The sequence below is a fragment of the Gorilla gorilla genome, chromosome 12 (assembly GCF_029281585.2).
Source record: "Gorilla gorilla gorilla isolate KB3781 chromosome 12, NHGRI_mGorGor1-v2.1_pri, whole genome shotgun sequence".
NCBI classification, from domain to species: Eukaryota; Metazoa; Chordata; class Mammalia; order Primates; family Hominidae; genus Gorilla; species Gorilla gorilla.
In genome coordinates, this window is record NC_073236.2 from 118,006,009 (window position 1) to 118,032,510 (window position 26,502).

Sequence of the window (26,502 nt, forward strand, 5' to 3'; positions counted from 1 at the left end):
ACTTTGCTAAACATCATGCCATTTTCTTCTCTTTCCGTTCATCCAGTGACTTCTTATCCATCCCTTATTGTAGGCTTTCTTCTCTGCTAAACATTAAATAAGGCATGCCCTCCTCCATCCAAAATAAAACAAATAACTTGCCTTCTCAGAGAAGACCAGTAATAATAGTAAGAAGAAGAAGAATGTGTTAATAAAATAACCAAAAGGTAATGTAACTAATAGTACTTATGGCAATTCAGTACATAAAATGATTACATGGTTCACAATAGCTTAGAAAGGCTTCAGGGAGAAAATGGGATGTGTGTCAGAACTTAGATAAGTAGATTTTGATAACAGGAAGGAGGAGGGCTTGGAGGGGGAGCATTTGTATACTCTGTGTCTGTGGAAAATGTTGCCTTTTCAAGCAAGAGAGGGCCCAATCTACATGACTCTTTTTAAAGGTACTGATTTCTGGGCTGCTCAATATTGGAATATACATTGTAATTACAGTTTTCTGTTGGGCACGCTTGGTCTTATGTCTCTCCTTAAATAAGAACCTAAATACCAATATTAAGATGGCAAAGTTTTAGTTGAAAATGGGTAAGCACACACTACTGAATGTGATGTGAATCATACACGGTTTGCCAACTACATAACTTGAGAGTATACAGGCATTTTCAAAGTCAAGTGACATCCAGAAATAATTGCATTGTGAATCTTGTATTAACTATATGAAGTAGTTTATACTTGGATTTTCACTCCTGTTTCCTAGTCCTGATTCTGTAATTCTCCTTTTATCACTACTCCACTCAGAAGATCACTTATTTTTATAAAAGATCTTTTTTGTTTTGTTACAGAGAATTTTGTTACCAAACCCAGGATTTAAAGTACAGAGAATTTTAGTTTTCATAAGAGAACCTATTGGTACTATTTCCATTGTTTGGGCCACTTCTGGCATTATCACTTCTGTTTGGAAGAAAAAAATTAGTGAGGGCCTCACTTGTCCAGTGCGAGCATTCTGCTAATGCCCTCTACAAATTGCATGTGCATAGGTTTATACAAAATGCTTTATGTTGCAATAGTACGAAAGGTATTGAAAGGTGGCACAAAATAATATGTCTAGACTGAGTACCCAAGGGAAAATTTATTTTTCTCTTTGCAATAATTAGGCTCTTGAAATTTGCAAGGACAAAATACTCCTGAGTTACACTAGTAAAGAGATTATTTTATAGATACAATGGAATAGTTTATGTCAGGAGAATGTATATCCTCAGTAAAAAAAAAAAAAAATAGAGGTATCAACTATGAAATAGTATGATATTGAGTGTTCTGTCATGAGTCACCTAATATTCAGACCTTCAAAGAAAGGATCTTTTGGGATCCATTTGTCACTTTTCAGTATTGATCACCCTATTGATTAGAATTTTTCACGCGAAGTGGTTTTTTTTCCTGTAATAATTCAACAACCTATCATGTGTCAAACACTGTCCTCAGTTCTGAGTTTACTTTGTTTTTTGAACTACACTGTACCTTCTTTTAGCTTACATTATAGTAATCTTTCATTTAAAAGAAATTTAGCCTTTTTGTAGCCAGCCCAAACACAACTGACTTTGGTTCAGGAAATAATAGCTAGGATAGGGCAATTGCTTTCAGTTGACCCAAGTAGCAGTAGCTACTGCAATGTTATACAGACAAGGCCTCCTAGGGATTCTTTATTGGAAGGGGTTTTAACTTTATGAGCTCTATGAACGTAGCCGCAGGACACATTGCACCTTGGAACGATTTCCTCTGTGGTCTATCTTGCCCTCAGCCTTAAATGACAATCTAAGTGGAGTTGGGAGTGCATACAGCCCTTTTCTTAAAAATAATTGTGTCGTTTCTTTTATGCCTTGTTCTGACTTTTGTATTGGTCACAAACATCAGGTAACCTAAAAATACACAGTAAAAGTATAAAATAAGCAGATTTAGTAATGGCAATCGTGATTCATATTATTTTGCTGAAAAGAAAGGAAGACACACAATTTTTAAAAAATTAGAAAGTAAACTTGTATGCATTTAATCTCACCTTAACAGTTCTGTGTGATGGTTTCTGGAGGCATTACTGCTCCCATTTTACAGATGAATAAACAAGGTCACGTATTTTGAAAGTGAGAGAGTAGAATTTAAACTCCAGTTGTCTGGCTAGAAGCCTAGCTTTATTTCCATGTTACATTCCGTCTCTCCTGAAACTGCCAATTTGATTCAGCAAATATTTATTAAATGCATGACTGAGTTTTATTTTCCCCATGCTACTTGATTGACTAGTGGTTGGAATTGATTGACATTAGTGGCAAATTCTACCAGGCAGCCTTCACAGTGGAGAGGGCATAATTGTAAGTGATGCTGTTTAAGCAACAACAGGCTTGCCAACCTTGCTCAAAACCCAGGGATAAGCACCCCTTTATAAAATCACACTCTAAATTATTTGAATAAATGACTTAATTATTACAGATATAATTTCTCTTCTCTTTTTAAATTTTATGGATACATAATAGTTTTATGGGCTATATATTTTGATACAAGCATACAATGTGTCATGACCAAGTCTGAGTAATTGAGATATCCATCACCTCAAACATTTATCATTACTTTGTTTTGGAAAAATTTCAATGCTTGGAACAACCGGAGGTAGCATAGATTAAAATATCCAGGAGGCTGGAGATAGCACTAATACAGGATGTCTCTGAAACCTCTAATCTTCACTTCTTCCCTTTCCACTAAGATCCTGAATTCTGTTGTATTCACTATTTGCCCCAGTGAAATTTCTTATTATCTATATCGTACATTTTAATTCACTCATTATTCTTTTAAATCACACTGCATTTAAATGATTTTTGAATATGCAATATATCTTACACACAGCATGACTTGTGATGGAGTGCTTTTCTACACCTCAAAGGCAACCCCCTTAGTTTTTAGCACAGTACTAGCTCTCACTACATTTTAATAATAAAATTAAAACTTCTCCAAGCAACAGAAATGCCCATTTTTGAAGTAATATAAAAAGGCCAAAATCTTAGTTCTCAATTCCCTTCTTTGCCACTGGAGTCTATTAATTTGGCTGATTAGATTCTAAACATGCACACCCATGTTTCTAAGGCAAAAAAACATGGAAAGAATTTGTAACCCTTTTAAAGAAAACATTCTACTTATTGATTCACTAAAATACTCCTTTTCCCAGAACACTTTCCCATGTTTGTTCTAAAGGAGAAACGCGGTACAAAGTCTTCAGGCAGAAATTAGAGAAAAATATGCTTCCACTGGGATCCATTGACTATACATTTGAATAATTCTGAAATGGGAAGAAAAGTGTTCATTATTATCCTAATGCTCAAGCGTTATGTTTCTTTCCTTCAGGGTTATAATAAGAGCTGTATCTTATGGGTCATGAAACAGTAGCCTGGGTCTCAGAAATAGGCTTTCACAGGCTGGAGGCTGCATGTCCTTGAGGTAGAATTAGAGAAATTTTACACTTGACATAAAGAGAAAAATCTGGGAAAGCCAGTGGGTGTGGGTATTAAATGGGCAATATCCATCGAGCATTTTCTATGTCAGGCACAATCCCAATTGCTGAATATCCACTATATTATACAACCTACAAAAACCCTTGTGAGTTAGTTATTGTGCTCCTATTTTACGACTGAAGAAAATGTATCTTGATAGTTTCAGTTATTGGGACATGAATATGGTTGCTCATCATAAGCTGTGTTCTACAAACTGTCTTAACACAAACTTTCTTGTCTGCCTGACCCACTGACCAAGGTTTATTCATCCCTTAGTTCACTTTCCTATTTGCATCTCTTCTCAGAAGTGCTGTAACTCATCCACATACTTGAAGTATTTAATCTCTTACTGTAATGGAACTGACTCAGAAACACATGTACCTAATTCGTGTAATTTTTAATTTTGATATAATTTCAAACTTACAGAAAAGTTGCAAGTTGTTACCATCAGGGAAAACCGGGTGAAGAATATGCAAGATCTGGCTGTATTATTTCTAAAAATTGCATACGCATCTACAACGCTTTCAAAATTAAAAGATTTTTAAAGTCATACATATATCCTCTGTATGTACATCTAACCCACAATCTACATTCAAATATTATCAATTTCTCATATATTCTATGTATGACTTTAAAATGTGTATATTTAATATATATGTATTATACATATATATGTGTGACATTTAAAACGTTTAATATATATATTTTAATATATGTAATAACTTTTAACAATACATATATTATACATGATATATACGTATAAACTTAATATGTGCGTATACACATATTCTGATAAAAAAATTGTATAAGGAGTTCATGTATAGATTTTGATCAGATTGACAAGTCATTTATATTCTGACCCATTGGTTTTATTCTCTATCCTTGTCTCGCATATGTATATTATTTCTAATCTGTTTGACAGCAAGTTCAAAACATAATGTCTATTTACTTCTAAATACTTCAGTATCTGCAAACAATAAAAAGATACTCTCAAATAATCACGGTACAGTTATCAAACTCAGAAAACTAAGATTTGATGCAATACTCTTATCTAACCCACAGTCTACATTTAAATATCATCAATTTCACTATTGATCTTTATTGATCTTCTTAATTATGTTTCTCTGGTCACAGCCTAATCCAGGATTATACATGACTTTTACTTGGTTTTCTTTAATCTGGGACAGTTAGGTACCTTTTTTTTTTTTTTCTGACCTGGGCTATTTTGACAAACACATGTCAATTATTTAGTAGAATTGCCCTTGGTTTTGGTCTGATATTTACTTGTAATGAGATTTGGATTATACATTTTGACAGAAGTATGACATAAGTGAATTTGTGTCTATCTCAATGTGACATAGTAGTAGGTACATGATGTTCATTCATCCCTGTATTGGTATATTGGTGATATTAGTTTTAATCACTTGGTTAATTGGTGTCCTTCACTATAAGATCACTATTTTCCCTTTGTAATTAATGTAATGTATGAAGAGATATTAATTTGTGGTTGAGATGATGTACATACATCTGTCTCTCCTCAAACTCATACGCTAATTTTAGCATCAATGACTAATTTTCTAATTCCATCCTTTCTTCTATAGCTATTAGATTGATAGCACTCCACTGTAAGAGAACATTTTTCCTTCTTCATTTATTTATTATTCAGTTATTTATTTATATTTTTATAGACTCAGGAACTGTTTTATTCATTAGATTATAATCCTTTACTAGCATTATTTTGAGGGCCCAATTGTCTCAGATTTAATCAATGCAAGTGCCTACAAGCTGGCTCCTGTTTCCTCTCAACATGCCCAGGATTCTTCAAGTGTCTGTCACTTTCTGGTTCAAGAAGCTAATGTGCACTGTCTTTTAATGGGCTCTGTCAGACTTCCTCTAGTTACCCTGGAAATACCATCTCTCTATTGCCCTCTTGTCTCATTTTGCTACTTAATGGACACTTTGGAAAAGCACCCACCCCCTGGACTCGTCTCTCTCTCAGTATTTGAATTTAAATATATTCCCAGGTGATTAAATCATGTGAAATGGCAGACTAGTTACCGAATCAAATCTTCTCTGTTCTGTGTGCACTCTAAAAATGGGAATGTCAGCATTTGGACAGTTCCTCAAATGTCTAATGTGCATGCTTGCTTCCATAGCCTCCCCTGGTGACAGATGTGCTGTTTGCCTGAGAAATGAGTTATAAAACGAGAAATGAGTGGAGTAGAGCCTGCACACCTCCAGCAACATACAGGGAGAAGGAAACTTGAGCAGCTTCAGACGACAACATCGTAAAGCCAAAGTGTTAAGAAGGTCCTAAGGACTCCCACACAAACAGTCACTGATTTAAGGGCAGTAAGAAAAGTGTATCCTTATATCTGACATTTGTCTCTTAATCACTATGACTTAATCAACATCTCTGATTTTCAGGTTTTTTAATTTTATTATTATTATTATCATTATTATTTGTTGAGATAGAGTCTCACTCAGTATCCCAAGCTGGAGTTCAGTGGTGTGATCTTGGTTCACTGCAACCTCTGCCTCCTGGGCTCAATTGATTCTCATGCCTCAGCCTACCGAGTAGCTGGGACTACAGGCACACACCACCACACCCAGCTAATTTTTTGTATTTTAGTGGACACGGGGTTTCACCATGTTGCCCATGTTGGTCTCAAACTCCTGAGATCAGGTGATCCACCCACCTCGGCCTCCCAAAGTGCTGAGATTACAGGCGTGAGCCAACACGCCCGGCTGATTTTCAGTTTTTTCATCTGCAAAAAAATGGCAAATGTGACACTGCCCTGTCAAATTTAAAGAGGTTTTAATGGGAATGTGATTCTAAAGATAAATAGTATCTTGCTAAAACACATGTTCAATTATTTGAGTTTCTGTTAATATTCAGTTTGCTGAGTTAAATGTACAACATACACATTGTGTAGGCTTGTCTAGAAAAATGTGCAACAAAATGGCATAGCTATCAACTGTATGTAACTTGCAAAATGTATCAATTTCTTTATATGACAGAGGAGATCACCACAATGATATGTAGAATAAAACTATGTCAGCATCTCCTCCAGCACCCAGAACCCAGTGTTTTAAGACTGCAGCCAGAAGAGGAACTCAGTACCGCTATGCTTCATGATTATTGTTCTGCCTCCCGGCTGTTTATCTACAACTGTTTTCATCAAGAGAAGAGTTGACTGGAATTGGATTCTCACAGGCCAATATAAAGGAAGCTTATTGAGTAGAATTCAGTCCCTGATGCCTCAGACATTGATGCTATCTACCTTGTCCAGGATACATCATACACATGGTGACCAGGATGGAAGGCGTGGTTTTACTCAGTCATTGTAGCAGGGGCCATATAACCTATGCAGTAACAATTTTTTGGATTCACTTTTCTCATAGGGAAACAGAGCACAAATGGAGCATTATGGTGTGTGAAAAACATCAGGGTGTCACTCTATGTTGGTTCATCAGCATAGAAAAATGTTTCCCAGAAGACAACAGATAGAATCCACTATCCTGCCAAGCTCCTTGGCTCTGATTTGTGCCTTATTTTAATTATCTCCTCTCTCACAACTCTCTTCTTGAAACTGAAATAACTTTACTGCTGGATATTGCACCATCAGGTTAGTTGATTATGAATTGTTAATAACACAGCAATGGGAGGACCAATAAAAAATGCATTTACCATGCCTACTAAATATTTACTGTTGGATGTAACCAGCTATCTCAACTCATGCCATATAGCAGGTGCTCAATAGATACAGGATTATTTTATCTCTTTAATACACCTAGTTTTACATACGTGCCTTAACTAAGATGATGTTTTCTAGAATCTGAAAAAAGTCAAGTCAGCAGAAATAATTTGATTCTTATACAGTATGGGTTTCCTGAATTGATCTTGTGATGTGAATTAAGAAAGCCAGAATTCTGAAAATTATTTTCTACAGCCAACTACTTACTGCAAAATGTTGTTGACAATCTCATTAAATGATACAAAGATTCCCTAAAGGTGCATTGAAGGATTCCTGCTATCTGACCTCAATTGTGAGCAGCAGAAGTAAAACATAGCTGTAATTCGTTTGCTACATATTCCAAGCTAATGAGAATAATGACCAAAAGGAAGTATTTAAGTCAAGCAGCATGCCAATGGCCAAGTTCCAGGGCAACATGCATCCCCATCACTAGATTAGTCTCGAATCATGAAGAGCCATACATAAACTCTGGAAGCTAATAAGCTACCCACCTTTTACCTCAAACATCATTAATCCCTCGGTTTTATCCACTTTTAAGAATAGCATTTGAAATAGAATGCCTGCAGTAAGAAAGCACATGTTTGTCTATGTAAGGTAGAAAATAATACGTTGATACAAATTTTTATTAAATTATTAAGATTAATTATCATGTGAATGATATAAAGTAATAACATTCATATTTTTGAAATGTCAAGAGAAGTTTTGTCCATAAATGAACCTGCTACTCAAGGATATAATCTTCACATTTATGATCTTCTTTCATTAGTAAAAATAAATATATGTATAAAGTGTTAACATTCTTATACATAGTTACATATGAGGGAATGTGACATATCATATAATGAATGATTTGTCAACATTAGATTTAAATCTCCCTACTAACGGTGATATGGTAAGCTAAATCTTTTTCATGGTATGTAGGTCAAAGCCCATAATGTCTAAAGTCAAAGCAATGTATCAAAGTAAAATTGAAGAAACTAAGTTTAGTCGTTTATTACCAATACATTGAAGACTTATAGAAAATAACATCTTTGTGAAAGCAGAATAACATCACTTTTGCTTTATTACATTTCTGTTTAAGATTTCTAAGCTTACAGCTAATTCACTGCAACTGATTTTTATGCAAATGATATCTATTTTTAGATATTTCCATCAAGCTGCAATGAGACTTTATATTGGGGAAGTGATGATTAAAACAGTATATATATACACACATACATATATATACATTATATATGTGTATGTATATGTATACGTACATATATGTATATATGTGTACATACATATATGTATATATGTGTACGTATAAGTACGTATATGTATATATGTGTACGTATAAGTACGTATATGTATATATGTGTACGTATAAGTACGTATATGTATATATGTGTACGTATAAGTACGTATATGTATATATGTGTACGTATAAGTACGTATATATAATTTTCAAATATAACCTAAATTTGCTAATTTTTATGCAAGTGCTAACAGTAACTAATGTGTTTTCTCTGTGTTTACCATTCTGCCATGTAAATGAAGAAGGCATATGCTTGCTCTCCATAAGAAAATGGGCATGAATGTAGTTTTTATGTCCTTACCCAAGGCTTTTTAGTTGGAAAGGGTAAATGTCTTCAGGCATTCTCTTAATTAAAAAAAAAAAAATCGGCTTTCCGCAAATGCCAAAAAGCTGTATCAGTGGCAAGGCAGTCTTGATGATCCTTGGAAAAGCTGAGATTTAATTCTTGGCAACGGGAGGAAGGTCATGCTAGAGTTACCCTTTTTCATGTAGAAATACAAACAACAAGCGTAGAGCAACCAATGCAGTTTCCAGTAAGCACTGCAAGATTCAATCATTGAAGGCTCAACACTATCAAACTGAAGTATTCGTGTTCCCAAAACAAAATATTTTCATTGAGCTTTAAGGCTTAACATTGAGATAACATACATGGAACATATGCATTCCTGAGAATGGATTATAGTGCATAGATAAGAAAAATGCATTCTACTTAAGTGCCAAGATGATAATGAACATTCGGGACTTAGAATAGCTTTGAATCAGACAGCTAAAGATGCATTGTCTCCTAACGGTGACTTTGCTTCTGTCTTGCTTTTCCACACTAGTGCATTATTCACACAGAAGCCAGATAAACCATTTTAAGACAAGAATCAGTGCATGTCATTACCTTTGCTTCGGAATTTTTTTATGAGTGATTTCCTCTGCATGGGACACTCTTCCCAAGTCACTCATGGAGTTTACCCTCTCATGCCATTCTAGTCTCTGCTCTGATGTCACCTCCTTTAAAAGGCTGTCCCAGAACACCTTAAGAGCAAATATACCTGTTTACTCTATTCTTCTTAGCACTTTTCAGTCCCAGATACTTTAGTATTTCTTTGCTTATTTGCATGAAAATAAGCACTTTGTCCATCTTGGTCACTGTATTCCCGAACCCAGAACAGGAGCTAGCACATCCTGGATAATTAATAAAAAATTGTTGAATAAATGAATAAATAGATGGTCACAATAGACTGATCTGAAAACATAAAACTCGCTAATGGCTCAAGTCAATCTAAAGTTGAAACAGTTCATGAATGCTTGGATTTGAGAGACAATTGGAAAATACTTCCAATTTGTTAGACCAGTTCATGCTACTAAGGAAACAAAAATCTCTGAAAACTTTTCTTTTCCCTAGTCATCCTTTTCAGTGTATTTTTTAAAAGAAAACAAAGAGCATAAATATGTGAAGACCAGAACTATCTCATGAAAAATAACTAACTTTTCAAGGGTTTTTTTTCCCCTGTTGTTGCTGTTTATTGTTTGTTTTTCTGTTTTCATGGTTTCCTTCTCATTCCTGAGCCAGAATGCCTTTATAACAGAAGTAAATTTGTGAACATTGAGTTTCTTTTCCTAAGGATTACTGCAGAAAAGAAAGGTTTTCTCCCTTGTCAAAGAATTCCTTGTCATAATTAGACAGCAATCTTCTTGTATATTTCATTCCTCCCTGTATATCCCCTTGTTGGAGCACACTGCCTCGTACAGAATCCTTGCTCAAGAAATATGAGCTTTTGATGTTGTTGAATGAATTATTCAAGACTTAGGTGCAAGGCATATATGCTAGCAGTTTCTGGGATGAGAAGAGAAGGAGGGAGAACCTGGAAAAGCACCTTGCCACCAACACAATGTACGGCCATGAAAACTCATTAGGTCAAAAAATTTTGACTCCAGAAGTATAACGGGGGGGGGGGGGGGGGAGTTTCAGGGTTCAAGGGAATTCTTAAAGTAAGGTACTTTCTAGGCATCAACATAAATGCTTGCAAAATTGGAGGTGTCAGTATTGAGATTCGGCCTCATTGGAAAAGATATTCTTTGAAGGAAGCCAGAAGAAACAGCTTCATATTAAGAATACAAACTGTACAGAATGAGGGAAGACAAAGTTAGAACAAGAAACTTTATTCATGAGTATCAGGTCCAAAGATAAGGCAATTCCATGTTTGGAAGAAATGAGAGTTTCAGATTAGGCTTGGCCATGGCAGTGAGATAATGGATGGTGGAAGGATGATGGGTTTCCTAGAAAGTGGCACTAGAGATCTGAAGAAGGGAGAGGCCAGAATGTTTTAAAGGCCTGTGCATGGCAGACTTAGCCACAGTTCGGTAATTAGTACTTGTTTGACCCACAAGTTGGGAAGAACATATATAAAACATGGACTGTGTGAGTCTCAGAACCCTAGGCACTCCATCAGTGGCCATGGAAAGTATTCCATTAGCAAGCAGAAGACTGGTGATATCTGGAGAAGAGTCTAGATCTGAAAAAGAAGGCCTAGACAAGCAGATCTGGAAACATAGGTTGGGAGTTAAGAAAGTTTATATTAAAAACAAATAGCTGGGCATCGTGGCTCACACCTGTAATCCCAGAACTTTGGGAGGCCGAGGTGGGTGGATCACTTGAGGTCAGGAGTTGGAGACCAGCCTGACCAACATGGTGAAACATCAGCTCTACTACAAATACAAAAATCAGCCAGGTGTGGTAGCGCATGCCTATAATCCCAGCTGCGTGGGAGGCTGAGGCATGAGAATCACTTGAACCCGGGAGGCAGAGGTTGCAATGAGCCAAGATCGCACCACAGCACTCCAGCCCATGCAACAGAGCAAGATCCTGTCTCAGTAATAAGGATCCCAATAAAACTATAGAGCAGAGCTGCCCAATATACCTTTCCCAATGAAGCAAATATTCTATATCTGTATTCACCACATGTGACTGGTGTAACAGCCACACGTGGTTAGTGGCTACCACATGGAACAGCACGGCTATGGTGACTTTAGGTCCATGAGCTGATTAGACAGACCACATCTGGGGTACGAATGGGGCAAAGCATTGCAGGATTGGTTAGGAGAATGCTTTAATTTTCAGCAATACATATGTGTTTACTCATATTAGTATTATTTTATGTCTAGGTTAATCTGGGAACTTGAAAGGAGCTAAGGCTTTAGGGACACCACTGCATAAGTGTTTTGGAGATCTGGGGTGGAGTCAGAAGGGGGAAATGGTAACCAACAACAGACTAGACTATGAGCTCTCTGAAATCAGAAACTTTGTTTTGGTTTCGTTTTTGTTTTTCACTGCTATATTTGCAGCATCTACAAGCTAGGCACTTAATCGATCTTTATTTAAATAATGAACGAAAAGGCATCGTGTCTGATATCCAGCATCAATGACCTGGTGGAGATTGAGTGTTGGAATCTGTGATGACTTTCTGTTGGCCCTACACAAACTTGGACCACCAATGGGGGCATCCGTTTCCTCTTTGCATAAACTTGATTCTGGTTACTCTGGTATTTTATTATTACTAAGGAAAAATAACAATAATTGCTATAGCATGGGGAAGATTTGACAGTCTTGACAAGATTGATAAAGGAGGGCTTGCTTTCAAAGGAATAATATGCTTCCTTACCTACTTTACAGAGGTGTGGTGAGAATTTATAAATATTTGGTCCTTAAATGCTCACAAAATTCCTTGTTAAATGCCACCAGGCTCGGTCACAGAAGATGACTCTTTGACTGTTTAGTGGATGTAGTTCTGTCAGCAAAGAGGCAGATACTCACTGTGGAAAGGTCATTTGTACTTTTTGTGTCTTTTTAATGCTCGTTTCCTTTTTTCTGACTACAAAAAACGTGGATGTTAATTAAAAAGAGAAATCTTTTAAAGTAGAAAAGTTTCATGGGAAAATAAACAGAAACTTCAAATCAATTCCATATAATTATATATATGGCTATGTATCTATAATCTGTATCTGCCTATCTCCAGGTCTCCACAGACTCATACACACATTCACATGAATTTTTAACATTTTTTTCTATTTTCTATGAGTATTTTTGAGCGTTTTGTGTGCATTCAACAAAACAAAAATGTTTAACAGTTTTGTATCCCACTTTTTTGCCTGTTATCACGATGGTGGATAATCTTCTAAAACATGAGAATTAGTTGGTGCACATCAGTTCCTTATAGGAATATTCTATATTTTGGGTTATCCTTATTTTTCACACTATGATAAATTTTGATGCAATAATCATCATTTTACACCAGTATTTGTCTGTCTCTCTTCTTTTTCAAATTTATGATAAATTTCTAAAAAGTGAAACTGTTGGAGCAAAGGGTAAATTTCTATCAAGGTTTTTGGTAAATTTTGCAAGCCATTATAGAGCAAGGTTACCCCATTCACACTGTCATTAAAAATGTATAAAACTGTTATAAAAGTCATTCCTTCTAATATTGAATTATATTTTAAAAATCTATTGCAATGTGATAAGTGAAAACTCGATATTGCTTTAATTTGCATTACTGATTACTTGTAATGCTGATCTTTTCAACACATTTTCTGGCCTCTGTAAATTGTTCATATTGAATGCTCACTTCTATATTGAGGCATTTTTGCAAAATTCTTAAGAACTTCTTACAAGGTGAAAATATATACTACAAAAATGTCTTAGTTTACTCTTTGCTTCATATATTTTTGTTTTTAGTCAATACATTTTGTATCATATATCTAATACAGTGATCATTGTATGCTTTCCATTGGTTTATTTTAATTTTTGTCTTTAAATTTTTCTTGTACAAAAAAATTATTTCTATCACTGTAAAATACTGAAAAACAAAAATAAAGCAAAATTCCACCTTGACCTTCACTTAATTCTTCTTACCATAGCCACCTTCAAAAATTATATTTTTGTTAGCTCTTAAGGTATCATTGCAGATATGATCTACATATTTAAAAATTTATATATACAATGCATATTTCCTTTTTTTACATTTTAAAATAATTTTAGTCATATATCTACTTTGCAACTTATATTTTACCAAACTCATGTCTTGGATATCTTTTGGCTAACTTATATTTTGAAAACCTATGGTCTACACACATACACACACACATGAGTATTTTTGGTAGATTTTTTGGAGGCTATCTTTAATTAATTGCACGGGAAAAAAATCTAACGTTATTACTAGCTTATATACATAACAATTTTTTTCAACATTTTATCCTGAATAATTAACTGATTCCCCACTGGTGTGTGCTGCTTTCTTTTCATACTTAGATTCGAATAAACTCTGTATTGTAGCTTAAGGCTAACTAACATATTCAGTTAACATGTGTTTTAATTGTTGAACCAATTCAACTATCTTTTAGTTGTAGTTTTGTAATTACATGTCCATAAAAACTTCGGTAATTTTTTTTATCACTCATTGTTGCTTTCTGTTTTAAAATTATCCGTGTTTTCTTCCAACTACACTTTCAAACCACTTTTTCAAGCCTCCCTTGTCCCTGTCAGAACAAATGAAACAATCTAATTTAAATCTTGATTGAGATTATCTTAAATCTCTGTATTGATTTAGGAAGACATTCATTCTATAATGTTTGATATTCCCATCTGTAAACATGGTATATATCTCATCATGTTTTATATGCCTAGTAATTTTTTCTTTGTTTAATTTCCATAAGTTATCCACATTTCTTATCAAGTTGTTTCGTGTATTCTATGTCTTGTTGCATTATGAACAGCATATTTTTCATTCCAGTGTCCAATTTTTTATTGCTGGTATATTGGAAAGGTTTCGATTAACTTTGTAATAATTTGAATCATATTTCAGGTAATTATCTTGTGTTTCCACAGAAACAAGTCATATATATTGATACTTGTCTTCTCATTACCAATAGCTGAAGATTTTATTTGTGTTTAAGTCTCTTTATCTTGATCAGTGTTTAAAACAACATGAGATAGTAATAGGGATATTAGGCAATTTTCTCATAAGCAACATTGAAGTTAAAATGCCTTCAGTATTTTCCAGTAACCATGATATTATCCTTAATAACTGAGAATTAATATCATGTAAGTTTAAAATAGATGTCATGTCAAAAATTACATCTATCCATGCTCTTTTTAAAAATAATTTATTTCCTAATATCAATAATGAAATAATCCTACTTGGCTGTCACAAATTATTCTACTAACGTACTGTTTATAAATAATTTATTTAGAATTTTTGCAACTGCATTCATAAGTTTTATTGGTCTATAAGGTATATTAATTATGGTTTGCTTTTTCAGTGATTTTAGCTTCCTAATTTGTTAATCTTTCTATATTTTGCCAAGTAGTCAAATATTTTACATGACATTAGGGTTACTTTATAAAATAATAATCTAAAAGGAATCCTTAGTAAAACTGTCTGACCCTAATAAGTCTTTAATTATTTTTCATTCTAATAGATATTAGACATTTTTGTTTTCTAACATTTCCTGAATCACTTTTTTATCATTTAAGAAATTCCTGTAAAAGTAACATTTTCATCAAGGTTCTTGTATTCATTAGCCTAGGTTTTTACATAATAGTTTTTACTACTTTTTAATGATCACTGTATCTGTTGAAATACAGCTTTTCATTCTAATGCTATATATCCATGGGTTTGCTACATTGTTCTTAATGAAAACAGCAAGCTATGTGTCTATTTAATTCATTATACTCTTTATTATTTCACAGAATCATCTCTTCAACTTATTTTTCAAATGTCCTTTCTGCATATATCAAATCAACTAATTTTGGTATTTTTTCTTTCTCTGATGTTCTTAGGCTTGTGTTATTTCGTAGAAGTGAAAATCTTAGATTAGTGACATTTATTTTTGTTAATGAATAATAAAAGCATTTAGGGCTGTACATTTGCCTCTGAGCATAGCTTTGGAAATATTGTACAAATTTTGATAAAAATAATTTTTATGGTAGCTTCACAGTAACTGAATAGTTTCTCCCTCATTTATCCAAGAGTTATTCATAATAAATATTGCATTTTTTTCTGCATTTGTTTTGTTCTTTAAACTTTTATGTATACTTTCCAGTACTAGGCCTCAGTGGCATTGAGGCCAGAGAGACTTTTATGTTCATTTTCATATTTTTGTAACATTGTAGTGTTTTATCCCTGGTCTAAAAAGTGATTGTTAAAGTGACTATTTCATCAGTCCTTAAAAAGATATACTCTGTGTTTATAGGGCATATATTTCTGTATAAAGACTTTAACTGTACTTTAATAACAATTGTGTTCTGTTTATAAAACTCTAATTTTTAAATATTTTATTCTTTTCTAGTATATGAATTTATTTCTTTTAATACTACTTATTCATTCAAAAGCTGAGTGTTTCTATCAACTTAGCCTTGTATTCATAATAGGCTTTGTTTTATTTATTTGAGAAAAATATTTCATGCATAATGATTTTTCACTATGGGCTTATTATAATTTTTCAGTGAAAAACTTCTCTATTTATCCAGTGTAGTCTGAAGGTTAAAAAATATTGATGAGTTTCGTCTTATTTCTGTCACATTGTTTTTTGACCCTTTGTTTAAAAATTTGTACATTTGTTCTGTTCCTTTTTTTCTCTTGCTACATATACTAAGTTGTTAATTTTATAAAAACATACTAATGATTTTGAGAGAATAAAAGTGTCTTAAGTAGAACTAATAATGACAGTTTGATTTGCAAAAACTAATTCCCAATATTTCTAAGATTATAAAAGTTAGGAATAAAATGTTGATCTGTTGTCTTCATTATTTCAGGTAAGTCACTTTTTTCTTTGCTATTTCATTTTGAAGTTTTAGATGTAGATCTCCATTCATAAGAGATGTGGTTATCATTTGAATTTCAAGAATAAGTTTAATATTTAAATTTTAATTTGTTACCAGAATTTAAATAATTATAAAGATATCTTTATCTCTCTTTAATGCTCGAGACTAGGCTTTTCGTATCATGACTTTCTAAATTAAGTTAGTATTTCTCAATTTTTTTCTTTGCTGGCTGAGATGATTAATTTTTTTTAGTTGAAACCATGGGATTATATTACCTCTCTTTGGGCTTCTAGAAATAGCTATTTTATTGGGTACATATTTATTTTGTTGAAGCCTTTCTCCTTAAATTTATATTCACATTGCCCTAGGAATCTTTGTTTGTTTGTCTGTGTGGTATGTTTTGACATTTTACCTTGGGCAGGAGAAATCTGAAACCACCTTGCTTTTTGTTCATTTGAAATCTATCCCTTTTTTTATAGCTGAATTTTTAAGCACTTTTTGTTGCAAACAGGATCATCCTTTTTTTTTTTTTTCACCCATAGACCCCATTGGTCTTTCTGTTCAAGTAATTTTTTATCCATTATATGCCTCATTATTTCTTTCTTTCTTTTCTTCTCTGTGTATACCTATTTTTCATAGGTTGGATCTCATCTCTTCTATTTTATATGTAATGTCTGCTTTATAGCCATTTTGATATTTTTGTTTTTCCTTTGAATGAACGGAGAGCCTTTTATCCTCCTCCTCTGCATGATTCAATTTCCTGAAGGGTCAATTCTAAAGATTAATACCTCTGATTTTTACTATTAACCTGTCTTCAGAGCAGAGTTTCTCAACCCCAGCATTATTGACACTGGGGCCAGATAATTATTTTTGTGAAGGGCCATCCTGTGCATTGTGTAAAATTTAGGCGCATCCCTAGCCTATACCTCCTGGAGGCCAGTAGTATCCTTGCAGTTGTGACTGTCAAAAATATCCCCAGACATTGTCCAACATTTGGGGGGAAGAAGAGGGAATTGTAAAATATCCTCAGTTGAGGACCATTTATTAAGACTTTGACAGTATTTTTATATCTTACCTTCTCTTTATATGAATCTTCATCTGAGACTTTGCTTTCTCTGACTCCCTGTTCTTGTTTCATTGATGCTTTAATTACATGCTTGTTTGTACATTTGCCTCTAAGCATAGCTTTGGAAATATTGTACAAATTTTGATAAAAAGAATTTTTACGGTAGCTGCATAGTAACTGAAGAATTTCTCTGTCATTTATCCGAGAGTTATTCATAATAATTGCATTTTGTTTGTCTGTTGCCCACCAATATTTCTATAGTGGGCTTTTCTTAGGATTTCTCATCCATTCATATCCATTTCTTTCCATGGAAACGGGTAAGGAGACACATTCAATCTGTAATTCATTTATACTATACAAAAGAGAGCAACCACAGCATTCAATACTTCAAGCTTTTCTAAGAACAGCTCTCGCTTTGCATTGCTGTTGAGGAGAAGAGGATAAGAACATGCCCAGCAACACAGTGCCCCGCTTTTCAGATCACAGGCTACTTTCCCATCCCTTCGGTTTAATGGCCGAGCAGATCATCTCTACCTCCTCTCTTTCCCTTTCTTCTCTCCCTTCCTCTCCTTCTGCCTTTCCCTGTCTCTTTTCTTGTCTTTCATCTTTCCTCTCTCCCTATGCATGTGTGAGATGGTAGCACAAAACTTTATAGTAATATTTGATAGCTGATGAGTAAGCAGAGCTGTGGAATGCTTCGGCTAATTCTGCCACATGTACTGCCTCATTTAAACATCACAACTCTTTGACATGAGCTCTGTTATTTTGTCCATTTTACAGATAGAAGATGTATACTAAGAAAGATTAAGTTAAGGGATTTAGCTGATATTATAAATGGTGGAACTAGTATTTAACTCAGGTTCCTCTGACCTCCAGATACCAGGCCACTGGCCACCATATTACTCGGCACAATGATTTCCTTAGCCCAGGAAATAGTCACCATCAGATGCAAGTCAGGTAAGGATGAGGAGTTGTGGCTACTTGGCATTCTACTTAAATGGCCTTCTCTGTCCTCCAACAAGGGGCTAAACCACGCAATGAATCAAAGGCTTTCACTAACTTTTTCCTCAATAAATGCATGTTTTTGTTTGGGCAGCAGCCCATACACAAAGCATGATTTTTTTTCAAGCCTAACATAGTCCTATTATTAGTGAATATCCTTCTAATATTTTGACCTGAGTTCTCATTTGCTCCTGAATTCTAGGGGTTTATAAGGTTTTCATAAATTATGTAATTTTGTTGGTACTTTTATGGGAACATGGAAGAGGTTCTATCAGTCACTGATAACATATATTTAAAATTTTAATAAAAATATTGTATTTAAATTTCTTGACAATTAATCTTCTTGAATACTAATAAATATATTACTCCATGAAAACAGTACCTGTTTTTCATGTATGTATTGCATTAAATTTTTATTAAATTAAGCATGCCGTATTTTAATAAAATAATGAATGGTTTTTAAAAGGGGCCTAAAACCATGTGCAAGTGCTTTTTGTGAATCCAGTTGAAGAATTCTGGTGTCTAAGGCTAACACATTGTCACAGGACAGCCCTTATATCCTACTTTGGCTCAAAAGTTATAAATATACATGGGAAACTGAATAAAGATTTTCAACTTCTCATCCTCTGACTGAGTGACATTTTTATTTAAAAATGTCTCTTTTCTTATTTTTAACAAGATATTCAACTTGTAAAAATAATTCTTCAACTTTGTATCCATGCAATAGACTTACATTTTTCCAGAGAACAAAATCTTTCACAGAATTGCATAAAGAAAGCTCCCTGAGCTCTAGTGGGATGAAGGATCAGTAGGATCCCAATCCTGGAATACTAGCTTTTTATTCTCTGGTATGGGGTTAACGCTAGGGCATATCTCTGCACCTGAGCTACTAATAGGAAATCATATCAGAAAGTCCATAGGGTACTAGTCTGTCTATGCCCAGAAATTGTGTTAAATCCCATTTAGTCTCCTAGTCTCCTGAGTAGCCAGTGCCCATTCCCTCTTCTTCATGGCTAATGAAACCTTGTTTTTTTTCTGGGATAGCAACATGCCCAGCCCTGCCTGTGGATTATAATTAATCTGAATCAGTCTTCAATGGCCATATCGTATATTTTTGTCTGAGATCTATGGAGAAGTCACTGGAATGACTAATTTCTGATTTCTGAGAAAAATGTTTCTTCCTTGATTCTGAGAGGAGAGGATAGACTTTAGAGATATAATGCCTTCCCCTTACTCCCTCTCCTCCCTTCTCACAGTCAGGCCCTGGTGCAGCTGTCTTCTGTATATGAGACAAATACACGAAGGTGCAAACCATCCACTGAGGATGACAGAGGAGAAAATAGTAGGAGCCTTGGTTTCTACCCTCAGCACCCAAGCAAATACTAAAACCTCACAACTCAAACCTCTAAGTATGTGAGAATAACAAATACCTGTGTTCAAGCCCTATCACTCAGATTTGTAATACTTGCAGCAAAACAAGTTCTTAATTGGTATGGTTCCAAAGATTTCTTCTCTATCTCTATCTTACTTTTGAACTTTAGAAATGACATCTACATACAATAATGGATTATTAATAAAGAGAGAAATTTGAAGAGAATTGTAGCTATTTTGTAGGATAAAATATCCATGGAAACTTCAGCTGTTCTATGAGGAAAGCTTCCCCTCCCCTCCTCTCACAGTCAACGATCTCAAGAATAGACACTTAATTCTCATCATTCATGGTAGCTATTTTCTATGCAGCGCCCCATGAAAAAATGAACTAGTGAATACTGACACAGTGCTTCTGGGAGTTTTTAAAATATTTTTATATTATACATTTATAGTTTTATATATTTTATATATTTATATAATATCCTCCCAGATTTAACTCCAAATGTAATACATCCTGGGAGATTCTATTTTCTGTATCTTACAAAAGAGAAACAAAGTTCAGGATGTGGAAGTGACTTTCCTGAAGCTGTACCACTAACAGGTGCCAGAATTGGATTCAACTCCCCTTTAACTGGCTCTGAGCTGGAGCTTCTTGCACTGCATTGCACTGCCCCCAACCTTCCCCCTCCCAAGGTCATCTCTCTGTCAAGGCTGAAACAAGAAGGCAGAGTGTTGTCTTGATTCACCTCAGCTGGGAACATGGTGGGTGAGTGAAAATTAAATTTTTCACTGCTTTGAGCATGTCTGTGAATGACTGCAATCTGCAAGTACTGATTCTGGAGTTATAAATAAATGTTAATGAGTAGACAAATTGCAAATAGAGAATTCCCAAATAATGAGAATCCACTGTAATTGTATTTTTGTTCTTTTCTCAGTGAAATGCATCTGGTGGTACCCGTCTTGAATATCCCTGCTAACAGCTTTGCTATCAAAGGGTAAGCTGACTTCCAACCTCTGCTTCTCTGCATGGATGATTTCTTGCATTTTCTTTCAACCTATGTGCCTCGATGCATGCACACAAATGCTCATACACATACACACAGATGTAGCCATAAATACCCATACTATATTATGTTCTCCAACGCATAACTGTGCCATTTAATTCCTCATTGACTCAGTACACAAAGCAGTGAGTGTATGGAAGAGTCAATATCATCTCTACTCAAATGTAGTAAAAATGAAGCCTTCTGGTGCTTGCCCAGAGCTGAGGGGTTCTGCAAATAGGGAGTCACTGTAAATTGGCCAAGGTTATTTTGGGGGATGACAAAAATGTTCTGAGTTAGATTGTAATGATGGTTGCACCACTCTGTAAATGTACTAAAAATTATTGAATGGTGCACATTAAACGGGTGGATTTTATGCTATGTAAATTGTACCTCAATAAATGTGTTAATAAAAAAAAAAAACCACGATGCATCCGCTACGCATGCACAGGCCTGCAGAACAATGGGAGGACATATCTTCACTGGTCAGGAATTTATACTCGCTGAGGGTTTTCCATGTACAGTTGCCACATTCTTGTGCAGCTTTATTATTCACCTGTCACAAGAAAGCTGCAAAACTCTATGTGCTGGCATGAGCTGGAAATGTCTATTAACTTGTCAGCAAATGAAAAGGGTGAAGGATTTTCATCTCTGCAGATGAATTGGAACAGGTGCAGCATGTCTCCAAGATTGCTAATTAAAACTACTCAGGACTTATATTTATTTTACGTGAAAAAGAGTTTTACATGTGTTTGAAAACTGTATGGAAATATAGCTTTTAAAAGTTTGACTATCCAGTCAAGATTTATTTCTGCTTTATATCAGTTCATGAATGAAACCCTTGCTAGGGCATGTTTCACATTCACTTTCATACACTGGCTTATTTTATATTTCACATACCCATATAGCAAATGTAAGCTATATTTATTACCAAGAGGATTTGAGTTAGTGTGGGCATGTGCATATACTTTCAATTTGTGCCACTTCCATTTGATTCCATGGAATGATACTGATATTGTTTTTTATATAATCTTTGGAGAATTTGAGGTTCTTGCCCTCCCAAATTTTGTGCATTTGTTTGTAGTTCAGGGAAAGGGAAATAAGGTGCATGGAAAGAGAAGGAACAATTAGATGGGTCTATGCTATACATTCTTGAAAAGAGTCTGAATCTAAGCATAAGAAAACCTGTATTTGAAGAACTTATGAAATTTTAAACAAGCCAGTAAGCCTATCCGTTCCTTAGATACTTAATCTGTTAAGGCCTAGCTCAAATGTCACTTCTTTCACAAAGCTTCTAGAGATCTCTTTAGCTGGAATCAACATTTCCTTCTTCTATCCTCCCATAAAACTGTGCACCCCCTAATACATTTTATAGCACATTGGAGGAGGCATGCAGGGGTTGGCAAGTTGAGAGACAGTGTAGTATTATGCTGAAGATTTGGATCCTGAAGTCAGAGAGTATCTGGGATGAAATCCCAGTCTTACCACTTACTAGCTGTATAACCTTGGACAAGACTCTTTAAATTTCTTGTCTACAAAATTAGAATAATAATGGTGTTTGCCTCGCTTAGTTCTGTTATGAAGGTTAAGTGGAAGAAGCCAAGTAAAAGACTTCAAATACTGACTAGGACAGGTTAATTGCTCCAGAAAGGATGGTTGTTGGTATTATTTACCAGGAAGGCAGTGCAACATAGTAAAAGGAATTTGAAAAAGAAAAACTGGGTTGAGTTCTAATTCTACCAGTTGCTGGCCCTGTGATCTGGGAAAATCAGTTAATGATTTGACCATTAAGTCTTTCATCTATAATGTTGCCTAGGTCAAACAGAGGTGTTAAGAGCCAAATGCTATTGAGGGTATGAACACGTTTTATAAGGGAAAAGGCATTGTGTAAGTCTTAGATATTATTTGGGGAAAACTGCGTATATAAAGAAAATATATAATTTGTAGACCATTAGACCCATACTTAAGTTCTGGAATTATCATTTGCTAACTTTGTGGCCTTAATAAATTACTTGTCTCTGTGTGTCAGTTTTGTCACATTAATGAAAAGATAAAACTGCTATTGTAAACCTAAAATAAAACAATATTTAAGTACAGAATTCACCATCAAGTACATAGCAGGTCTCAAACTGCTGGGCTCAAGCGATCTGCTGACCTCAGCCTCCCAAAGTGCTCAGACAACCTGGGCAATACCATTCTGGACGTAGCAATGAGCAAAGATTTCACAGTGAAAACGCCAAAGCAATCACGATAGAAACAAAATTTGACAAATGGGATCTAATTAAACTAAAGAGCTTCTGCACAGCAAAAGAAACTATCAACAGAGTAAACAGACAACCCACAGAATGGGAGATTTTTGCAAACTATGCATCTATAACCAGCTATCTATAAATAATTTAAATTTACAAAAAAAATTAAAAAGTGTACAAAGGACATGAACAGACACTTTTCAAAAGAAGACATACATGCGGCAAACAAGCATATAAAGAAAGCTCAACATCACTATCATTAGAGGGATGCAAATCAAAACCACAATGCGATACCATCTCACACCAGTCAGAATAGCTATTATTAAAACGTCAAAAAATAACAGATGTTGGTGAGATTGCAGAGAAAAAGGAATGCTTAAACACTGTTGGAGGGAGTGTAAATTAGTTCAACTATTATAGAGAACAGAGTGGTGATCCACAGTGGGGATTCATCCCAGAAATCCCATTTCTGGGTATATACCCAAAGCAATATAAGTCATCCTATCATAAATACACATGCATGTGTATGTTCATTGCAGCACTATTCACAATCACAAAGACATGGAATCAACCCAAATACTCATCAATGGTAGAGTGGATAAAGGAAATGTACACATACACCATGGAATACTATGCGGCAATAATAATAATAATAAAAACCTGAGAGTATGTCCTTTTCAGGAACATGGATGAAGCTGGAAGCCATTACCCTTAGCAAACTAACACAGGAACAGAAAACCAAATACCGCATGTTCTCACCTGTAAGTGGGAGCCAAAAGGTGAGAACACATGATCACATAGAGGAAAACAACAGACACTGGGGCCTGCCTCAGGGTAGAAAGTGAGAGGAGGGAGTAGATCAGGAAAACTAACTAATGAGTACTAGGCTTAGCAGCTGGGTCACAAAATAATCTGTATAACAAACCCCTGTGATACGAGTTTACCTATGTAACAAAACTGCACATTAACCCTGAACTTAAATAAAAGTTAAAATAGAAAGAAAAAATAAAAGGTAAAATGTTTAACAAAAAAAAGTACATGGCAGAAATCAAATCATGTTTTTTCACTCCTTATCACAGTTTATTTTGTTATATATGCATATGTCTGTCATTGATTTCCTGGAGTCAAAAGTAGACAGTGCTCTGCTTTGCACATCCCAAAACCCCGGGAATGAATTCACACAATACAGAAATATTTCAGCCCCAGTTGTGAGTTGCTAGATAAGTACGGGGGCTGCGGCTCTACTTCCAGGTTTTAGACAGAAAACCGATAGGTTCTGGGATAGGTTTCCTTTGTCATATCTGAGGTTTTATTCAGGACTGAAATGAACTGCCAAATACAAAAGTACTCTGACAATTTCCAAGCCCTTTAATATAAAGATATGTGATTGCACAATGGCTGTCACTATGTCAGGACAGAGAGCCCTCCGCCTGTTATCAGGCTTGCCCTGCACTTTTCTTTAGACTGGCCACCAGTTGGAGTGACACGTGGCATCATAAACAGAATTCCCTGGCACCGTGTGGGTTGTGGCAGGAACCAGCAGTCGGCCTCCTCTGATGGTACCCCATCTTGAAGAAAAAAGGGCATATGCATCCCAGCTAGCTTGCTCCAATGTAACCACTAGCCCACCAGCTTCTAGGGAGTTGGGAGCTTATGGTTATCAGCACTACTCTTTCCTTTCACTCCTCAGCCCCAATGGTTGAGAAGTGATGAGGGTAGAGGACAAGCCTTGCCTGAAATGGTTTCTATCTGGCTAGATAGATTCTTTCCTGGTGCCTGTCTGCTCTTAGCAGGCTTAGGAAGCAGGGCACAATGTGGAAAGAAAGATCACAAGACTTGAAACTTGATTTTGGATGGAGTAATAAGAAAAATATGTGAATCATATCAATCAAAAAAACAGTTTCTCTAAATAATTGTCATGACAACAGGCAGCAGCTGTGAGGTTTCAACTGACAGCGGCACAGTCCTGGACCCAACACCAAGTAACCACTGGTGGCCTCCAAAAGGTAGCTCAGCAAAACCAAAGATCAGTTCTGCCTGCCTTTCTGACATCTGTCACGGGTTAACTTGTTCTTGTAAAACCTTTTCCATGCCAGATCAGCCAGTTACCCGCAGTCACAGCTCCCAACAGTCAGCAAAAATAGAAAGCAAATGGAAGAATCATTAACATGGCAGAAACTATCTAATGCCAGTGGCTTCTTATGACAGTACCTTGATCCCAGCCAAGTGGACCACTGGCTGATATTAGCAGAACTAAACAGTGAAATGTGAGGATCAAATGGACAGAAGCTGAGGAGAGGGAAGTGAAAGTGAGCCCGGGAGGGAGGGAGAGGGGCTCCTCCCGCACAGCAAGTTCTCCAGGGAGAACAGGGCCTTGACTCTCGACCCACTGTTTGTCAAGTCAAAAAGTAAGAAAAGAAAAAAAAAAAGAAAGAAAGAAGGAAAATAAGAAAAACTGCTATACTTAGTAACATGCAAGAATCATGCAATCAATTCAAACTCAACTAGTAAACCCACATCTTTCCGGAGAAAGAGACTTGGGCCATTTTCAAAGTCTTGCTTACGTGTGGCCACAGGAAGCAATATTCTAAATATCCCCTTATGTACCTTTTTTTGAGCAGCTGGCCAGGCCCAGGGAGTATCAAGCATTAAACATTAATTTCTCCACCTTCTGGCTCTTTCCTACTCTGTGTCTTCTCCTTTCTTTCACTCTCAAGGCAGAAAGAAACTGGAGTCTGAGTTCCACTGTGAAAAGACAAGAGTTTCTGCAGCTTGCAGCTTATTCCATCCAGGCAAGCAGCATCGACTTCAGGTGCTTGGGGAAGCCATCTGTAGCTCTTGAGGCGATGAAACAGTGCTGAGAATGCGGTGCTTTCTGGACGCTCTGCTTCCAGCTGGAAAGACCACTGAGGAAGCCGCTCTTAAAGCACTTTCTGCAAAATTGCCTCCATCCATTCCATCTGGTGTTCTCCAGTGATGGAGAGCTGCCTGGATTGTCCCAGAAACTGAGGCAAGGGCTGCCAGGGTTCCCTCCAGAGAGGCACAGAAATGAGGAAGAAGTGGGGACTTGTGTTTTCCAGGTGAATCACAGAATGCTGGCCTCATACCTGTCATGCACAGGCGGCCTGAGCCTGGGGCGGGAGCTCAGTGTACCAGGGGAAGAGAAGCTGAAACACAGAGCTTCTGAAATATACAAACCATAGACTAAATTCTGCTTGATGAAATAAAACACACACATGCACACAGCAACTTTTAGCTAAAAACCTGGATGTATCAGGGCCGAGATGAAATAGAAATATCAAAGGTGTATGAAAAAGGAAGAAAGTATAACACTTTGGAGAATGTGAAAAACAAATGCGGAGAGCTGAGGAGAGAGAAAGGAAAGTGA

At 35.6% G+C, this 26,502-nt stretch overlaps 1 long non-coding RNA gene across 1 annotated transcript in view; it reads right to left on the reverse strand.

Moving 5' to 3' along the window:
* The window catches only part of LOC129531804 (uncharacterized), an 84,073-nt gene extending 57,855 nt beyond the window's left edge, over positions 1-26,218 (reverse strand). Inside the window, exon 1 of the long non-coding RNA XR_008677215.1 lies at positions 25,722-26,218. This is a non-coding gene — a long non-coding RNA (uncharacterized lncRNA). The remainder of the gene's footprint in view (positions 1-25,721) is intronic.
* Between the last annotated feature and the right edge of the window lie 284 nt (positions 26,219-26,502).